Below are 17,006 nucleotides of genomic sequence, written 5' to 3' on the forward strand. Positions count from 1 at the left end.
GAACTTGTACGGTAAACGAGGTTCTTGTAAACAGAGGCGTCCCAAACTTTGAGGTGGCTGTGTCTTTTTGATTTTAATTTCCCTAAGCTATAGGACGACAAGTGGAAATGCCCTAGGCTCTGTTGCTTTGTTTTTTAGATGTTTCAGGAAACACCATACACTTCTCCCGAGTGTCTGTTGGCAATTTACATCCCGCCCATCAGCATAACAAGGCTCCCAGTTCTCCATGGCCTGTCCTGCCTTTCTGGATTTTACACTTTTTTCAGATGGCCCTTTTGACCGGGGGGAAGTGAGACTTCATTGTAGTGCAGATTTCCTTTGCAAGCTTGCTTGGTTGGCCAAAAAGGGCGTATGCGTTTTTTCCTGAATATATTCAGGAAAAAACGCATACGCCCTTTTTGCCCAAGTGCATCATTGTGGACGTTCTGCCTCTTTTCCTATGCTTTCAATGCAATTCCAGTCTACCTCCTGAAATCGGTTTCCTGCAATTCTGCCCCGCTTTCAAGTCCTCTTGGCAGCCTTACTTCAGTATATTTTTGGACGATAGCTGTCATTTATAACTCTGCAGGTTTGTGAATTACAGTGCCCCTGAGCTCCTTTCTTCAACTCGCTTTCTTTTGAGCTGGCCGCAACACCGCAGGATGGCTTCAGGCCCTAATCGGGTTCCGGCACGGCAAGCTGAGCGTTTGGTTATTTCCTCTTCCTGGTGGGAAATGAGAGTTAAATTTGCCCGTCCAGACACCTCCAGCTAGTCTCTCATTGGTTCTCCCTATTCCTGTTCATCTTCCGCAGAAATTGCAAACTGGGCCAAACAGGAGGTTAAAGGCGCTGACCACCCAAGTGGGGGGAGTGTTAGTAAAGCGTCTGGAATGTTGCACCCGAGTACCAGGGGAGGAAAACTGAGACATATTTGAACACGTCTCCCGTTCACACGGTTGATCATACTCTGGGTTCCACATGCATGTTTTAGCTGAAGGTAGAATACCTTAAACCTGGGTAGTTGAAACCCGTGGAATGGGTACCATGCAATATGACTTCAAAGGGTCTTCATTTGCTAACCGAACCTCTCCAGTCCTATCACTGCTGCTTCTATGCCCCTGTACACACGCTTGATTCTCTTTTGGAGATATAGCAATCCATAGGTTTTAAGATACTTACTAGTCAGGTACATTCTTAGGCGTTTAATATGCGGTGTTGAGTCCATTTCGTTGAGCAAGGAGTAGCTCTTGTCTATTCCATATTTGGCTTAAGGAACTTTATCTGTGCTCATTTCAATCTCTGGTTTTATGCAGCACCCCAACTCAACTTTACCCTTAAGCAAGCATAAGTTGGTTTTCTAAATTTGAGACCCTGTTCTGTTCTGTAATTCAGTTCCTGCGTAGCCAAGTTTACATTCCGTGTATTACTGATATCTTATGATGTTTCTTTTTCTGTGTGACTTATTTCAGTTAGAATCATCATACCTGAATCCACTCATTGTGCTGCTAAGGGCCTGATGACATACATTTCATTGCTGAGTGATATTGTTTGTAAGTAAATACCACAACTTTTTTATCCATTTTTCACTTTCTGCGATGTTGAACTTGTATGGTAAACGAGGTTCTTGTAAACAGAGCCGTCCCAAACTTTGGGGTGGCTGTGTCTTTTTGATTTTCATTTCCCTAAGCTATAGGACCATAAGTGGAAGTGCCCTAGGCTCTGTTGCTTTGTTTTTTAGATGTTTCAGGAAACACCATACACTTCTCCCGAGTGTCTGTTGGCAATTTACATCCCGCCCATCAGCATAACAAGGCTCCGAGTTCTCCATGGCCTGTCCTGCCTTTCTGGATTTTACACTTTTTTCAGATGGCCCTTTTGACTGGGGGGAAGTGAGACTTCATTGTAGTGCAGATTTCCTTTGCAAGCTTGCTTGGTTGGCCAAAAAGGGCGTATGCGTTTTTTCCTGAATATATTCAGGAAAAAACGCATACTCCCTTTTTGGCCAAGTGCATCATTGTGGACGTTCTGCCTCTTTTCCTATGCTTTCAATGCAATTCCAGTCTACCTCCTGAAATCGGTTTCCTGCAATTCTGCCCCGCTTTCAAGTCCTCTTGGCAGCCTTACTTCAGTATATTTTTGGACGATAGCTGTCATTTATAACTCTGCAGGTTTGTGAATTACAGTGCCCCTGAGCTCCTTTCTTGAACTCGCTTTCTTTTGAGCTGGCCGCAACACCGCAGGATGGCTTCTGGCCCTAATCTGGTTCCGGCACGACACGCTGAGCCTTTGGTTAATTCCTCTTCCTGGTGGGAAATGAGAGTTAAATTTGCCCGTCCAGACACCTCCAGCTAGTCTCTCATTGGTTCTCGCTATTCCTGTTCATCTTCCGCAAAAATTGCAAACTGGGCCAAACAGGAGGTTAAAGGCGCTGACTCTCCAAGTCGGGAGAGTGTTAGTGAAGCATCTGGAATGTTGCACCCGAGTACCAGGGTACGAAAACTGAGACATAGTTGAACACGTCTCTCGATCACATGGTTGATCATACTCTAGGTTCCACATGCATGTTTTGGCTGAAGGAAGAATACCTTAAACCTGGGTAGTTGAAACCCGTGGAATGAGTACCATGCAATATGACTTCAAAGGGTCTTCATTTGCTCACCGAACCTCTCCAATCCTATCACTGCTGCGTTTATGCCCCTGTACACACGCTTGATTCTCTTTTGGAGACATAGCAATCCATAGGTTTTAAGATACTTACTACTCAGGTACATTCTTAGGCGTTTAATATGCGGTGTTGAGTCCATTTCATTGAGCAAGGTGTAGCTCTTGTCTATTCCATATTTGGCTTAAGGAACTTTATCTGTGCTCATTTCAATCTCTGGTTTTATGCAGCACCCCAACTCACCTTTCCCCTTAAGCAAGCAGAAGTTGGTTTTCTAAATTTGAGACCCTGTTCTGTTTTGGAATTCAGTTCCTGTGTAGCCAAGTTTACATTCCGTGTATTACTGATATCTTATGATGTTTCTTTTTCTGTGTGACTTATTTCAGTTAGAATCATCGTACCTGAATCCACTCATTATGCTGCTACGGGCCTGATGACATAGATTTCATTGCTGAGTGATACTGCATTGTACGTAAGTACCACAAGTTCTTTATCCATTTTTCACTTTCTGTGATATTGAACTTGTACGGTAAACGAGGTTCTTGTAAACAGAGGCGTCCGAAACATTGGGGTGGCTGTGTCTTTTTGATTTTAATTTCCCTAAGCTATAGGACCATAAGTGGAAGTGCCCTAGGCTCTGTTGCTTTGTTTTTTAGATGTTTCAGGAAACACCATACACTTCTCCAGAGTGTCTGTTGGCAATTTACATCCCGCCCATCAGCATAACAAGGCTCCCAGTTCTCCATGGCCTGTCCTGCCTTTCTGGATTTTACACTTTTTTCAGATGGCCCTTTTGATCGGGGGGAAGTGAGACTTCATTGTAGTGCAGATTTCCTTTGCAAGCTTGCTGGGTTGGCCAAAAAGGGCGTATGCGTTTTTTCCTGAATATATTCAGGAAAAAACGCATACGCCCTTTTTGGCCAAGTGCATCATTGTGGACGTTCTGCCTCTTTTCCTATGCTTTCAATGCAATTCCAGTCTACCTCCTGAAATCGGTTTCCTGCAATTCTGCCCCGCTTTCAAGTCCTCTTGGCAGCCTTACTTCAGTATATTTTTGGACGATAGCTGTCATTTATAACTCTGCAGGTTTGTGAATTACAGTGCCCCTGAGCTCCTTTCTTCAACTCGCTTTCTTTTGAGCTGGCCGCAACACCGCAGGATGGCTTCAGGCCCTAATCTGGTTCCGGCACGGCATGCTGAGCCTTTGGTTAATTCCTCTTCCTGGTGGGAAATGAGAGTTAAATTTGCCCGTCCAGACACCTCCAGCTAGTCTCTCATTGGTTCTCGCTATTCCTGTTCATCTTCCGCAGAAATTGCAAACTGGGCCAAACAGGAGGTTAAAGGCGCTGACTCTCCAAGTGGGGAGAGTGTTAGTAAAGCGTCTGGAATGTTGCACCCGAGTACCAGGGGAGGAAAACTGAGACATAGTTGAACACGTCTCCCGTTCACACGGTTGATCATACTCTGGGTTCCACATGCATGTTTTAGCTGAAGGAAGAATACCTTAAACCTGGAGAGTTGAGACAAGTGTAATGGGTACCATGCAATATGACTTCAAAGGGTCTTCATTTGCTCACCGAACCTCTCCAATCCTATCACTGCTGCGTTTATGCCCCTGTACACATGCTTGATTCTCTTTTGGAGACATAGCAATCCATAGGTTTTAAGATACTTACTAGTCAGGTACATTCTTAGGCGTTTAATATGGGGTGTTGAGTCCATTTCATTGAGCAAGGAGTAGCTCTTGTCTATTCCATATTTGGCTTAAGGAACTTTTTCTGTGCTCATTTCAATCTCTGGTTTTATGCAGCACCCCAACTCACCTTTCCCCTTAAGCAAGCATAAGTTGGTTTTCTAAATTTGAGACCCTGTTCTGTTTGGAATTCAGTTCCTGTGTAGCCAAGTTTACATTCCGTGTATTAGTGATATCTTATGATGTTTCTTTTTCTGTGTGACTTATTTCAGTTAGAATCATCATACCTGAATCCACTCATTGTGCTGCTAAGGGCCTGATGACATACATTTCATTGCTGAGTGATATTGCTTTGTAAGTAAATACCACAACTTCTTTATCCATTTTTCACTTTCTGCGATGTTGAACTTGTACTGTAAACGAGGTTCTTGTAAACAGAGGCGTCCCAAATTTTGGGGTGGCTGTGTCTTTTGATTATAATTTCCCTAAGCTATAGGACCATAAGTGGAAGTGCCCTAGGCTCTGTTGCTTTGATTTTTAGATGTTTCAGGAAACACCATACACTTCTCCCGAGTGTCTGTTGGCAATTTACATCCCGCCCATCAGCATAACAAGGCTCCCAGTTCTCCATGGCCTGTCCTGCCTTTCTGGATTTTACACTTTTTTCAGATGGCCCTTTTCACCAGGGGTAAGTGAGATTTCATTGTAGTGCAGATTTCCTTTGCATGCTTGCTTGGTTGGCCAAAAAGGGCGTATGCGTTTTTTCCTGAATATATTCAGGAAAAAACGCATACGCCCTTTTTGGCCAAGTGCATCATTGTGGACGTTCTGCCTCTTTTCCTATGCTTTCAATGCAATTCCAGTCTACCTCCTGAAATCGTTTTCCTGCAATTCTGCCCCGCTTTCAAGTCCTCTTGGCAGCCTTACTTCAGTATATTTTTGGACGATAGCTGTCATTTATAACTCTGCAGGTTTGTGAATTACAGTGCCCCTGAGCTCCTTTCTTCAACTCGCTTTCTTTTGAGCTGGCCACAACACCGCAGGATAGCTTCAGGCCCTAATCTGGTTCCGGCACGGCACGCTGAGCCTTTGGTTATTTCCTCTTCCTGGTGGGAAATGAGAGTTAAATTTGCCCGTCCAGACACCTCTAGCTAGTCTCTCATTGGTTCTCCCTATTCCTGTTCATCTTCCGCAGAAATTGCAAACTGGGCCAAACAGGAGGTTAAAGGCGCTGACTCTCCAAGTGGGGAGAGTGTTAGTAAAGCGTCTGGAATGTTGCACCCGAGTACCAGGGGAGGAAAACTGAGACATATTTGAACACGTCTCCCGTTCACATGGTTGATCATACTCTGGGTTCCACATGCATGTTTTAGCTGAAGGAAGAATACCTTAAACCTGGAGAGTTGAGACCCGTGTAATGGGTACCATGCAATATGACTTCAAAGGGTCTTCATTTGCTCACCGAACCTCTCCAATCCTATCACTGCTGCGTTTATGCCCGTGTACACACGCTTGATTCTCTTTTGGAGACATAGAAATCCATAGGTTTTAAGATACTTACTAGTCAGGTACATTCTTAGGCGTTTAAGATGGGGTGTTGAGTCCATTTCGTTGAGCAAGGAGTAGCTCTTGTCTATTCCATATTTGGCTTAAGGAACTTTATCTGTGCTCATTTCAATCTCTGGTTTTATGCAGCACCCCAACTCACCTTTCCCCTTAAGCAAGCATAAGTTGGTTTTCTAAATTTGAGACCCTGTTCTGTTTTGGAATTCAGTTCCTGTGTAGCCAAGTTTACATTCCGTGTATTAGTGATATCTTATGATGTTTCTTTTTCTGTGTGACTTATTTCAGTTAGAATCATCGTACCTGAATTCACTCATTATGCTGCTACGGGCCTGATGACATAGATTTCATTGCTGAGTGATACTGCATTGTACGTAAGTACCACAAGTTCTTTATCCATTTTTCACTTTCTGTGATATTGAACTTGTACGGTAAACGAGGTTCTTGTAAACAGAGGCATCCCAAACTTTGGGGTGGCTGTGTCTTTTTGATTTTAATTTCCCTAAGCTATAGGACCATAAGTGGAAGTGCCCTAGGCTCTGTTGCTTTGTTTTTTAGATGTTTCAGGAAACACCATACACTTCTCCCGAGTGTGTGTTGGCAATTTACATCCCGCCCATCAGCATAACAAGGCTCCCAGTTCTCCATGGCCTGTCCTGCCTTTCTGGATTTTACACTTTTTTCAGATGGTCCTTTTGACCAGGGGTAAGTGAGAGTTCATTGTAGTGCAGATTTCCTTTGCAAGTTTGCTTGGTTGGCCAAAAAGGGCGTATGCGTTTTTTCCTGAATATATTCAGGAAAAAACGCATACGCTCTTTTAGGCCAAGTGCATCATTGTGGACGTTCTGCCTCTTTTCCTATGCTTTCAATGCAATTCCAGTCTACCTCCTGAAATCGCTTTCCTGCAATTCTGCCCCACTTTCAAGTCCTCTTGGCAGCCTTACTTCAGTATATTTTGGGACGATAGCTGTCATTTATAACTCTGCAGGTTTGTGAATTACAGTGCCCCTGAGCTCCTTTCTTCAACTCGCTTTCTTGTGAGCTGGCCGCAACACCGCAGGATGGCTTCAGGCCCTAATCTGGTTCCGGCACGGCACGCTGAGCCTTTGGTTATTTCCTCTTCCTGGTGGGAAATGAGAGTTAAATTTGCCCGTCCAGACACCTCCAGCTAGTCTCTCATTGGTTCTCGCTATTCCTGTTCATCTTCCGCAGAAATTGCAAACTGGGCCAAACAGGAGGTTAAAGGCGCTGACTCTCCAAGTGGGGAGAGTGTTAGTAAAGCGTCTGCAATGTTGCACCCGAGTACCAGGGGAGGAAAACTGAGACATATTTGAACACGTCTCCCATTCACACGGTTGATCATACTCTGGGTTCCACATGCATGTTTTAGCTGAAGGAAGATTACCTTAAACCTGGAGAGTTGAGACACGTGTAACGGGTACCATGCAATATGACTTCAAAGGGTCTTCATTTGCTCACCGAACCTCTCCAATCCTATCACTGCTGCGTTTATGCCCCTGTACACATGCTTGATTCTCTTTCGGAGACATAGCAATCCATAGGTTTTAAGATACTTACTAGTCAGGTACATTCTTAGGCGTTTAATATGTGGTGTTGAGTCCATTTCGTTGAGCAAGGAGTAGCTCTTGTCTATTCCATATTTGGCTTAAGGAACTTTATCTGTGCTCATTTCAATCTCTGGTTTTATGCAGCACCCCAACTCACCTTTCCCCTTCAGCAAGCATAAGTTGGTTTTCTAAATTTGAGACCCTGTTCTGTTCTGTAATTCAGTTCCTGTGTAGCCAAGTTTACATTCCGTGTATTACTGATATCTTATGAAGTTTCTTTTTCTGTGTGACTTATTTCAGTTAGAATCATCGTACCTGAATCCACTCATTGTGCTGCTAAAGGCCTGATGACATAGATTTCATTGCTGAGTGATATTGCTTTGTAAGTAAATATCACAACTTCTTTATCCATTTTTGACTTTCTGCGATGTTGAACTTGTACTGTAAATGAGGTTCTTGTAAACAGAGCCGTTCCAAACTTTGGGGTGGCTGTGTCTTTTTGATTTTAATTTCCCTAATCTATAGGACCATAAGTGGAAGTGACCTAGGCTCTGTTGCTTTGTTTTTTAGATGTTTCAGGAAACACCATACACTTCTCCTGAGTGTCTGTTGGCAATGTACATCCCGCCCATCAGCATAACAAGGCTCCCAGTTCTCCATGGCCTGTCCTGCCTTTCTGGATTTTACACTTTTTTCTGATGGCCCTTTTGACCGGGGGGAAGTGAGACTTCATTGTAGTGCAGATAGCCTTTGCGAGCTTGCTTGGTTGGCCAAAAAGGGCGTATGCGTTTTTTCCTGAATATATTCAGGAAAAAACGCATATGCCCTTTTTGGCCAAGTGCATCATTGTGGACGTTCTGCCTCTTTTCCTATGCTTTCAATGCAATTCCAGTCTACCTCCTGAAATCGGTTTCCTGCAATTCTGCCCCGCTTTCAAGTCCTCTTGGCAGCCTTACTTCAGTATATATTTGGACGATAGCTGTCATTTATAACTCTGCAGGTTTGTGAATTACAGTGCCCCTGAGCTCCTTTCTTCAACTCGCTTTCTTTTGAGGTGGCCGCAACACCGCAGGATGGCTTCAGGCCCTAATCTGGTTCCGGCACGGCACGCTGAGCCTTTGGTTATTTCCTCTTCCTGGTGGGAAATGAGAGTTAAATTTGCCCGTCCAGACACCTCCAGCTAGTCTCTCATTGGTTCTCCCTATTCCTGTTCATCTTCCGCAGAAATTGCAAACTGGGCCAAACAGGAGGTTAAAGGCGCTGACTCTCCAAGTGGGGAGAGTGTTAGTAAAGCGTCTGGAATGTTGCACCCGACTACCAGGGGAGGAAAACTGAGACATAGTTGAACACGTCTCCCGTTCACACGGTTGATCATACTCTGGGTTACACATGCATGTTTTAGCTGAAGGAAGAATACCTTAAACCTGGAGAGTTGAGACCCGTGTAATGGGTACCATGCAATATGACTTCAAAGGGTCTTCATTTGCTCACCGAACCTCTCCAATCCTATCACTGCTGCGTTTATGCCCCTGTACACACGCTTGATTCTCTTTTGGAGACATAGCAATCCATAGGTTTTAAGATACTTACTAGTCAGGTACATTCTTAGGTGTTTAATATGGGGTGTTGAGTCCATTTCGTTGAGCAAGGAGTAGCTCTGGTCTATTCCATATTTGGCTTAAGAAACTTTATCTGTGCTCATTTCAATCTCTGGTTTTATGCAGCACACCAACTCACCTTTCCCCTTAAGCAAGCAGAAGTTGGTTTTCTAAATTTGAGACCCTGTTCTGTTTTGGAATTCAGTTCCTGTGTAGCCAAGTTTACATTCCGTGTATTAGTGATATCTTATGATGTTTCTTTTTCTGTGTGACTTATTTCAGTTAGAATCATCGTACCTGAATCCACTCATCCTGCTGCTACGGGCCTGATGACATAGATTTCATTGCTGAGTGATACTGCATTGTACGTAAGTACCACAAGTTCTTTATCCATTTTTCACTTTCTGTGATATTGAACTTGTATGGTAAACGAGGTTCTTGTAAACAGAGGCGTCCCAAACTTTGGGGTGGCTGTGTCTTTTTGATTTTAATTTCTCTAAGCTATAGGACCATAAGTGGAAGTGCCCTAGGCTCTGTTGCTTTGTTTTTTAGATGTTTTAGGAAACACCATACACTTCTCCTGAGTGTCTGTTGGCAATTTACATCCTGCCCATTAGCATAACAAGGCTCCCAGTTCTCCATGGCCTGTCCTGCCTTTCTGGATTTTACACTTTTTTCAGATGGCCCTTTTGACCGGGGGGAAGTGAGACTTCATTGTAGTGCAGATTTCCTTTGCAAGTTTGCTTGGTTGGCCAAAAAGGGCGTATGCGTTTTTTCCTGAATATATTCAGGAAAAAACGCATACGCCCTTTTTGGCCAAGTGCATCATTGTGGACGTTCTGCCTCTTTTCCTATGCTTTCAATGCAATTCCAGTCTACCTCCTGAAATCGGTTTCCTGCAATTCTGCCCCGCTTTCAAGTCCTCTTGGCAGCCTTACTTCAGTATATATTTGGACGATAGCTGTCATTTATAACTCTGCAGGTTTGTGAATTACAGTGCCCCTGAGCTCCATTCTTCAACTCGCTTTCTTTCGAGCTGGCCGCAACACCGCAGGATGGCTTCAGGCCCTAATCTGGTTCCGGCACGGCACGCTGAGCCTTTGGTTATTTCCTCTTCCTGGTGGGAAATGAGAGTTAAATTTGCCCGTCCAGACACCTCCAGCTAGTCTCTCATTGGTTCTCGCTATTCCTGTTCATCTTCCGCAGAAATTGCAAACTGGGCCAAACAGGAGGTTAAAGGCGCTGACTCGCCAAGTGGGGAGAGTGTTAGTAAAGCGTCTGCAATGTTGCACCCGAGTACCAGGGGAGGAAAACTGAGACATATTTGAACACGTCTCCCGTTCACACGGTTGATCATACTCTGGGTTCCACATGCATGTTTTAGCTGAAGGAAGATTACCTTAAACCTGGAGAGTTGAGACACGTGTAACGGGTACCATGCAATATGACTTCAAAGGGTCTTCATTTGCTCACCGAACCTCTCCAATCCTATCACTGCTGCGTTTATGCCCCTGTACACATGCTTGATTCTCTTTCGGAGACATAGCAATCCATAGGTTTTAAGATACTTACTAGTCAGGTACATTCTTAGGCGTTTAATATGTGGTGTTGAGTCCATTTCGTTGAGCAAGGAGTATCTCTTGTCTATTCCATATTTGGCTTAAGGAACTTTATCTGTGCTCATTTCAATCTCTGGTTTTATGCAGCACCCCAACTCACCTTTCCCCTTCAGCAAGCATAAGTTGGTTTTCTAAATTTGAGACCCTGTTCTGTTCTGTAATTCAGTTCCTGTGTAGCCAAGTTTACATTCCGTGTATTACTGATATCTTATGAAGTTTCTTTTTCTGTGTGACTTATTTCAGTTAGAATCATCATACCTGAATGCACTCATTGTGCTGCTAAGGGCCTGATGACATAGATTTCATTGCTGAGTGATATTGCTTTGTAAGTAAATATCACAACTTCTTTATCCATTTTTGACTTTCTGCGATGTTGAACTTGTACTGTAAATGAGGTTCTTGTAAACAGAGCCGTTCCAAACTTTGGGGTGGCTGTGTCTTTTTGATTTTAATTTCCCTAATCTATAGGACCATAAGTGGAAGTGACCTAGGCTCTGTTGCTTTGTTTTTTAGATGTTTCAGGAAACACCATACACTTCTCCCGAGTGTCTGTTGGCAATGTACATCCCGCCCATCAGCATAACAAGGCTCCCAGTTCTCCATGGCCTGTCCTGCCTTTCTGGATTTTACACTTTTTTCTGATGGCCCTTTTGACCGGGGGGAAGTGAGACTTCATTGTAGTGCAGATAGCCTTTGCAAGCTTGCTTGGTTGGCCAAAAAGGGCGTATGCGTTTTTTCCTGAATATATTCAGGAAAAAACGCATACGCCCTTTTTGGCCAAGTGCATCATTGTGGACGTTCTGCCTCTTTTCCTATGCTTTCAATGCAATTCCAGTCTACCTCCTGAAATCGGTTTCCTGCAATTCTGCCCCGCTTTCAAGTCCTCTTGGCAGCCTTACTTCAGTATATATTTGGACGATAGCTGTCATTTATAACTCTGCAGGTTTGTGAATTACAGTGCCCCTGAGCTCCTTTCTTCAACTCGCTTTCTTTTGAGCTGGCCGCAACACCGCAGGATGGCTTCAGGCCCTAATCTGGTTCCGGCATGGCACGCTGAGCCTTTGGTTATTTCCTCTTCCTGGTGGGAAATGAGAGTTAAATTTGCCCGTCCAGACACCTCCAGCTAGTCTCTCATTGGTTCTCCCTATTCCTGTTCATCTTCCGCAGAAATTGCAAACTGGGCCAAACAGGAGGTTAAAGGCGCTGACTCTCCAAGTGGGGAGAGTGTTAGTAAAGCGTCTGGAATGTTGCACCCGACTACCAGGGGAGGAAAACTGAGACATAGTTGAACACGTCTCCCGTTCACAGGGTTGATCATACTCTGGGTTCCACATGCATGTTTTAGCTGAAGGAAGAATACCTTAAACCTGGAGAGTTGAGACCCGTGTAACGGGTACCATGCAATATGACTTCAAAGGGTCTTCATTTGCTCACCGAACCTCTCCAATCCTATCACTGCTGCGTTTATGCCCCTGTACACATGCTTGATTCTCTTTCGGAGACATAGCAATCCATAGGTTTTAAGATACTTACTAGTCAGGTACATTCTTAGGCGTTTAATATGCGGTGTTGAGTCCATTTCATTGAGCAAGGAGTAGCTCTTGTCTATTCCATATTTGGCTTAAGGAACTTTATCTGTGCTCATTTAAATCTCTGGTTTTATGCAGCACCCCAACTCACCTTTCCCCTTCAGCAAGCATAAGTTGGTTTTCTAAATTTGAGACCCTGTTCTGTTTTGGAATTCAGTTCCTGTGGAGCCAAGTTTACATTCCGTTTATTAGTGATATCTTATGATGTTTCTTTTTCTGTGTGACTTATTTCAGTTAGAATCATCGTACCTGAATCCACTCATTATGCTGCTACGGGCCTGATGACATAGATTTCATTGCTGAGTGATACTGCATTGTACGTAAGTACCACAAGTTCTTTATCCATTTTTCACTTTCTGTGATATTGAACTTGTACGGTAAACGAGGATCTTGTAAACAGAGGCGTCCCAAACTTTGGGGTGGCTGTGTCTTTTTGATTTTAATTTCCCTAAGCTATAGGACCATAAGTGGAAGTGCCCTAGGCTCTGTTGCTTTGTTTTTTCGATGTTTCAGGAAACACCATACACTTCTCCCGAGTGTCTGTTGGCAATTTACATCCCGCCCATCAGCATAACAAGGCTCCTAGTTCTCCATGGCCTGTCCTGCCTTTCTGGATTTTACACTTTTTTCAGATGGCCCTTTTGACCGGGGGGAAGTGAGACTTCATTGTAGTGCAGATTTCCTTTGCAAACTTGCTTGGTTGGCCAAAAAGGGCGTATGCGTTTTTTCCTGAATATATTCAGGAAAAAACGCATACGCCCTTTTTGGCCAAGTGCATCATTGTGGACGTTCTGCCTCTTTTCCTATGCTTTCAATGCAATTCCAGTCTACCTCCTGAAATCGGTTTCCTGCAATTCTGCCCCGCTTTCAAGTCCTCTTGGCAGCCTTACTTCAGTATATTTTTGGACGATAGCTGTCATTTATAACTCTGCAGGTTTGTGAATTACAGTGCCCCTGAGCTCCTTTCTTCAACTCGCTTTCTTTTGAGCTGGCCGCAACACCGCAGGATGGCTTCAGACCCTAATCTGGTTCCGGCACGGCACGCTGAGCCTTTGGTTAATTCCTCTTCCTGGTGGGAAATGAGAGTTAAATTTGCCCGTCCAAACACCTCCAGCTAGTCTCTCATTGGATCTCGCTATTCCTGTTCATCTTCCGCAGAAATTGCAAACTGGGCCAAACAGGAGGTTAAAGGGACTGACTCTCCAAGTCGGGAGAGTGTTAGTAAAGCATCTGGAATGTTGCACCCGAGTACCAGGGTACGAAAACTGAGACATATTTGAACACGTCTCCCGATCACATGGTTGATCATACTCTAGGTTCCACATGCATGTTTTAGCTGAAGGAAGAATACCTTAAACCTGGGTAGTTGAAACCCGTGGAATGGGTACCATGCAATATGACTTCAAAGGGTCTTCATTTGCTCACCGAACCTCTCCAATCCTATCACTGCTGCGTTTATGCCCATGTCCACATGCTTGATTCTCTTTCGGAGACATAGCAATCCATAGGTTTTAAGATACTTACTAGTCAGGTACATTCTTAGGCGTTTAATATGCGGTGTTGAGTCCATTTCGTTGAGCAAGGAGTAGCTCTTGTCTATTCCATATTTGGCTTAAGGAACTTTATCTGTGCTCATTTCAATCTCTGGTTTTATGCAGCACCCCAACTCACCTTTCCCCTTCAGCAAGCATAAGTTGGTTTTCTAAATTTGAGACCCTGTTCTGTTCTGTAATTCAGTTCCTGTGTAGCCAAGTTTACATTCCGTGTATTACTGATATCTTATGAAGTTTCTTTTTCTGTGTGACTTATTTCAGTTAGAATCATCATACCTGAATGCACTCATTGTGCTGCTAAGGGCTTGATGACATAGATTTCATTGCTGAGTGATATTGCTTTGTAAGTAAATATCACAACTTCTTTATCCATTTTTGACTTTCTGCGATGTTGAACTTGTACTGTAAATGAGGTTCTTGTAAACAGAGCCGTTCCAAACTTTGGGGTGGCTGTGTCTTTTTGATTTTAATTTCCCTAATCTATAGGACCATAAGTGGAAGTGACCTAGGCTCTGTTGCTTTGTTTTTTAGATGTTTCAGGAAACACCATACACTTCTCCCGAGTGTCTGTTGGCAATGTACATCCCGCCCATCAGCATAACAAGGCTCCCAGTTCTCCATGGCCTGTCCTGCCTTTCTGGATTTTACACTTTTTTCTGATGGCCCTTTTGACCGGGGGGAAGTGAGACTTCATTGTAGTGCAGATAGCCTTTGCAAGCTTGCTTGGTTGGCCAAAAAGGGCGTATGCGTTTTTTCCTGAATATATTCAGGAAAAAACGCATACGCCCTTTTTGGCCAAGTGCATCATTGTGGACGTTCTGCCTCTTTTCCTATGCTTTCAATGCAATTCCAGTCTACCTCCTGAAATCGGTTTCCTGCAATTCTGCCCCGCTTTCAAGTCCTCTTGGCAGCCTTACTTCAGTATATATTTGGACGATAGCTGTCATTTATAACTCTGCAGGTTTGTGAATTACAGTGCCCCTGAGCTCCTTTCTTCAACTCGCTTTCTTTTGAGCTGGCCGCAACACCGCAGGATGGCTTCAGGCCCTAATCTGGTTCCGGCATGGCACGCTGAGCCTTTGGTTATTTCCTCTTCCTGGTGGGAAATGAGAGTTAAATTTGCCCGTCCAGACACCTCCAGCTAGTCTCTCATTGTTTCTCCCTATTCCTGTTCATCTTCCGCAGAAATTGCAAACTGGGCCAAACAGGAGGTTAAAGGCGCTGACTCTCCAAGTGGGGAGAGTGTTAGTAAAGCGTCTGGAATGTTGCACCCGACTACCAGGGGAGGAAAACTGAGACATAGTTGAACACGTCTCCCGTTCACATGGTTGATCATACTCTGGGTTACACATGCATGTTTTAGCTGAAGGAAGAATACCTTAAACCTGGAGAGTTGAGACCCGTGTAATGGGTACCATGCAATATGACTTCAAAGGGTCTTCATTTGCTCACCGAACCTCTCCAATCCTATCACTGCTGCGTTTATGCCCCTGTACACACGCTTGATTCTCTTTTGGAGACATAGCAATCCATAGGTTTTAAGATACTTACTAGTTAGGTACATTCTTTGGTGTTTAATATGGGGTGCTGAGTCCATTTCGTTGAGCAAGGAGTAGCTCTTGTCTATTCCATATTTGGCTTAAGAAACTTTATCTGTGCTCATTTCAATCTCTGATTTTATGCAGCACACCAACTCACCTTTCCCCTTAAGCAATCATAAGTTGGTTTTCTAAATTTGAGACCCTGTTCTGTTCTGTAATTCAGTTCCTGTGTAGCCAAGTTTACGTTCCGTGTATTACGGATATCTTTTGATGTTTCTTTTTCTGTGTGACTTATTTCAGTTAGAATCATCGTACCTGAATCCACTCATTGTGCTGCTAATGGCCTGATGACATAGATTTCATTGCTGAGTGATATTGCTTTTTAAGTAAATACCACAACTTCTTTATCCATTTTTCACTTTCTGCGATGTTGAACTCGTACTGTAAACGAGGTTCTTGTAAACAGAGCCGTTCCAAACATTGGGGTGGCTGTGTCTTTTTGATTTTAATTTCCCTAAGCTATAGGACCATAAGTGGAATTGCCCTAGGCTCTGTTGCTTTGTTTTTTTGATGTTTCAGGAAACACCATACACTTCTCCCGAGTGTCTGTTGGCAATGTACATCCCGCCCATCAGCATAACAAGGCTCCCAGTTCTCCATGGTCTGTCCTGCCTTTCTGGATTTTACACTTTTTTCAGATGGCCCTTTTGACCGGGGGGAAGTGAGACTTCATTGTAGTGCAGATTTCCTTTGCAAGCTTGCTTGGTTGGCCAAAAAGGGCGTATGCGTTTTTTCCTGAATATATTCAGGAAAAAACGCATACGCCCTTTTTGGCCAAGTGCATCATTGTGGACGTTCTGCCTCTTTTCCTATGCTTTCAATGCAATTGCAGTCTACCTCCTGAAATCGGTTTCCTGCAATTCTGCCCCGCTTTCAAGTCCTCTTGGCAGCCTTACTTCAGTATATTTTTGGACGATAGCTGTCATTTATAACTCTGCAGGTTTGTGAATTACAGTGCCCCTGAGCTCCTTTCTTCAACTCGCTTTCTTTTGTGCTGGCCGCAACACCGCAGGATGGCTTCAGGCCCTAATGTGGTTCTGGCACGGCACGCTGAGCCTTTGGTTATTTCCTCTTCCTGGTGGGAAATGAGAGTTAAATTTGCCCGTCCAGACACCTCCAGCTAGTCTCTCATTGGTTCTCGCTATTCCTGTTCATCTTCCGCAGAAATTGCAAACTGGGCCAAACAGGAGGTTAAAGGCGATGACTCTCCAAGTCGGGAGAGTGCTAGTGAAGCATCTGGAATGTTGCACCCGAGACCAGGGTATGAAAACTGAGACATATTTGAACACATCTCCTGATCACATGGTTGATCATACTCTAGGTTCCACATGCATGTTTTGGCTGAAGGAAGAATACCTTAAACCTGGGTAGTTGAAACCCGTGAAATGGGTTCCATGCAATATGACTTCTAGGGTCATCATTTGCTCACCGAACCTCTCCAATCCTATCACTGCTGCGTTTATGCCCCTGTACACATGCTTGATTCTCTTTCGGAGACATAGCAATCCATAGGTTTTAAGATACTTACTAGTCAGGTACATTCTTAGGCGTTTAATATGCGGTGTTGAGTCCATTTCATTG

General features: G+C 44.0%; 1 long non-coding RNA gene across 1 annotated transcript in view; it reads left to right on the forward strand.

The window, feature by feature from the left end:
* The window catches only part of LOC307181132, a 226,395-nt gene that overhangs the window by 186,954 nt on the left and 22,435 nt on the right, over nt 1-17,006 (forward strand). The window contains exon 2 of the long non-coding RNA XR_013825936.1: nt 15,666-15,751. This is a non-coding gene — a long non-coding RNA (uncharacterized lncRNA). The remainder of the gene's footprint in view (nt 1-15,665; nt 15,752-17,006) is intronic.

Source organism: Stenella coeruleoalba, assembly GCF_951394435.1.
Source record: "Stenella coeruleoalba genome assembly, contig: scaffold_143, whole genome shotgun sequence".
Taxonomy (NCBI): Eukaryota; Metazoa; Chordata; class Mammalia; order Artiodactyla; family Delphinidae; genus Stenella; species Stenella coeruleoalba.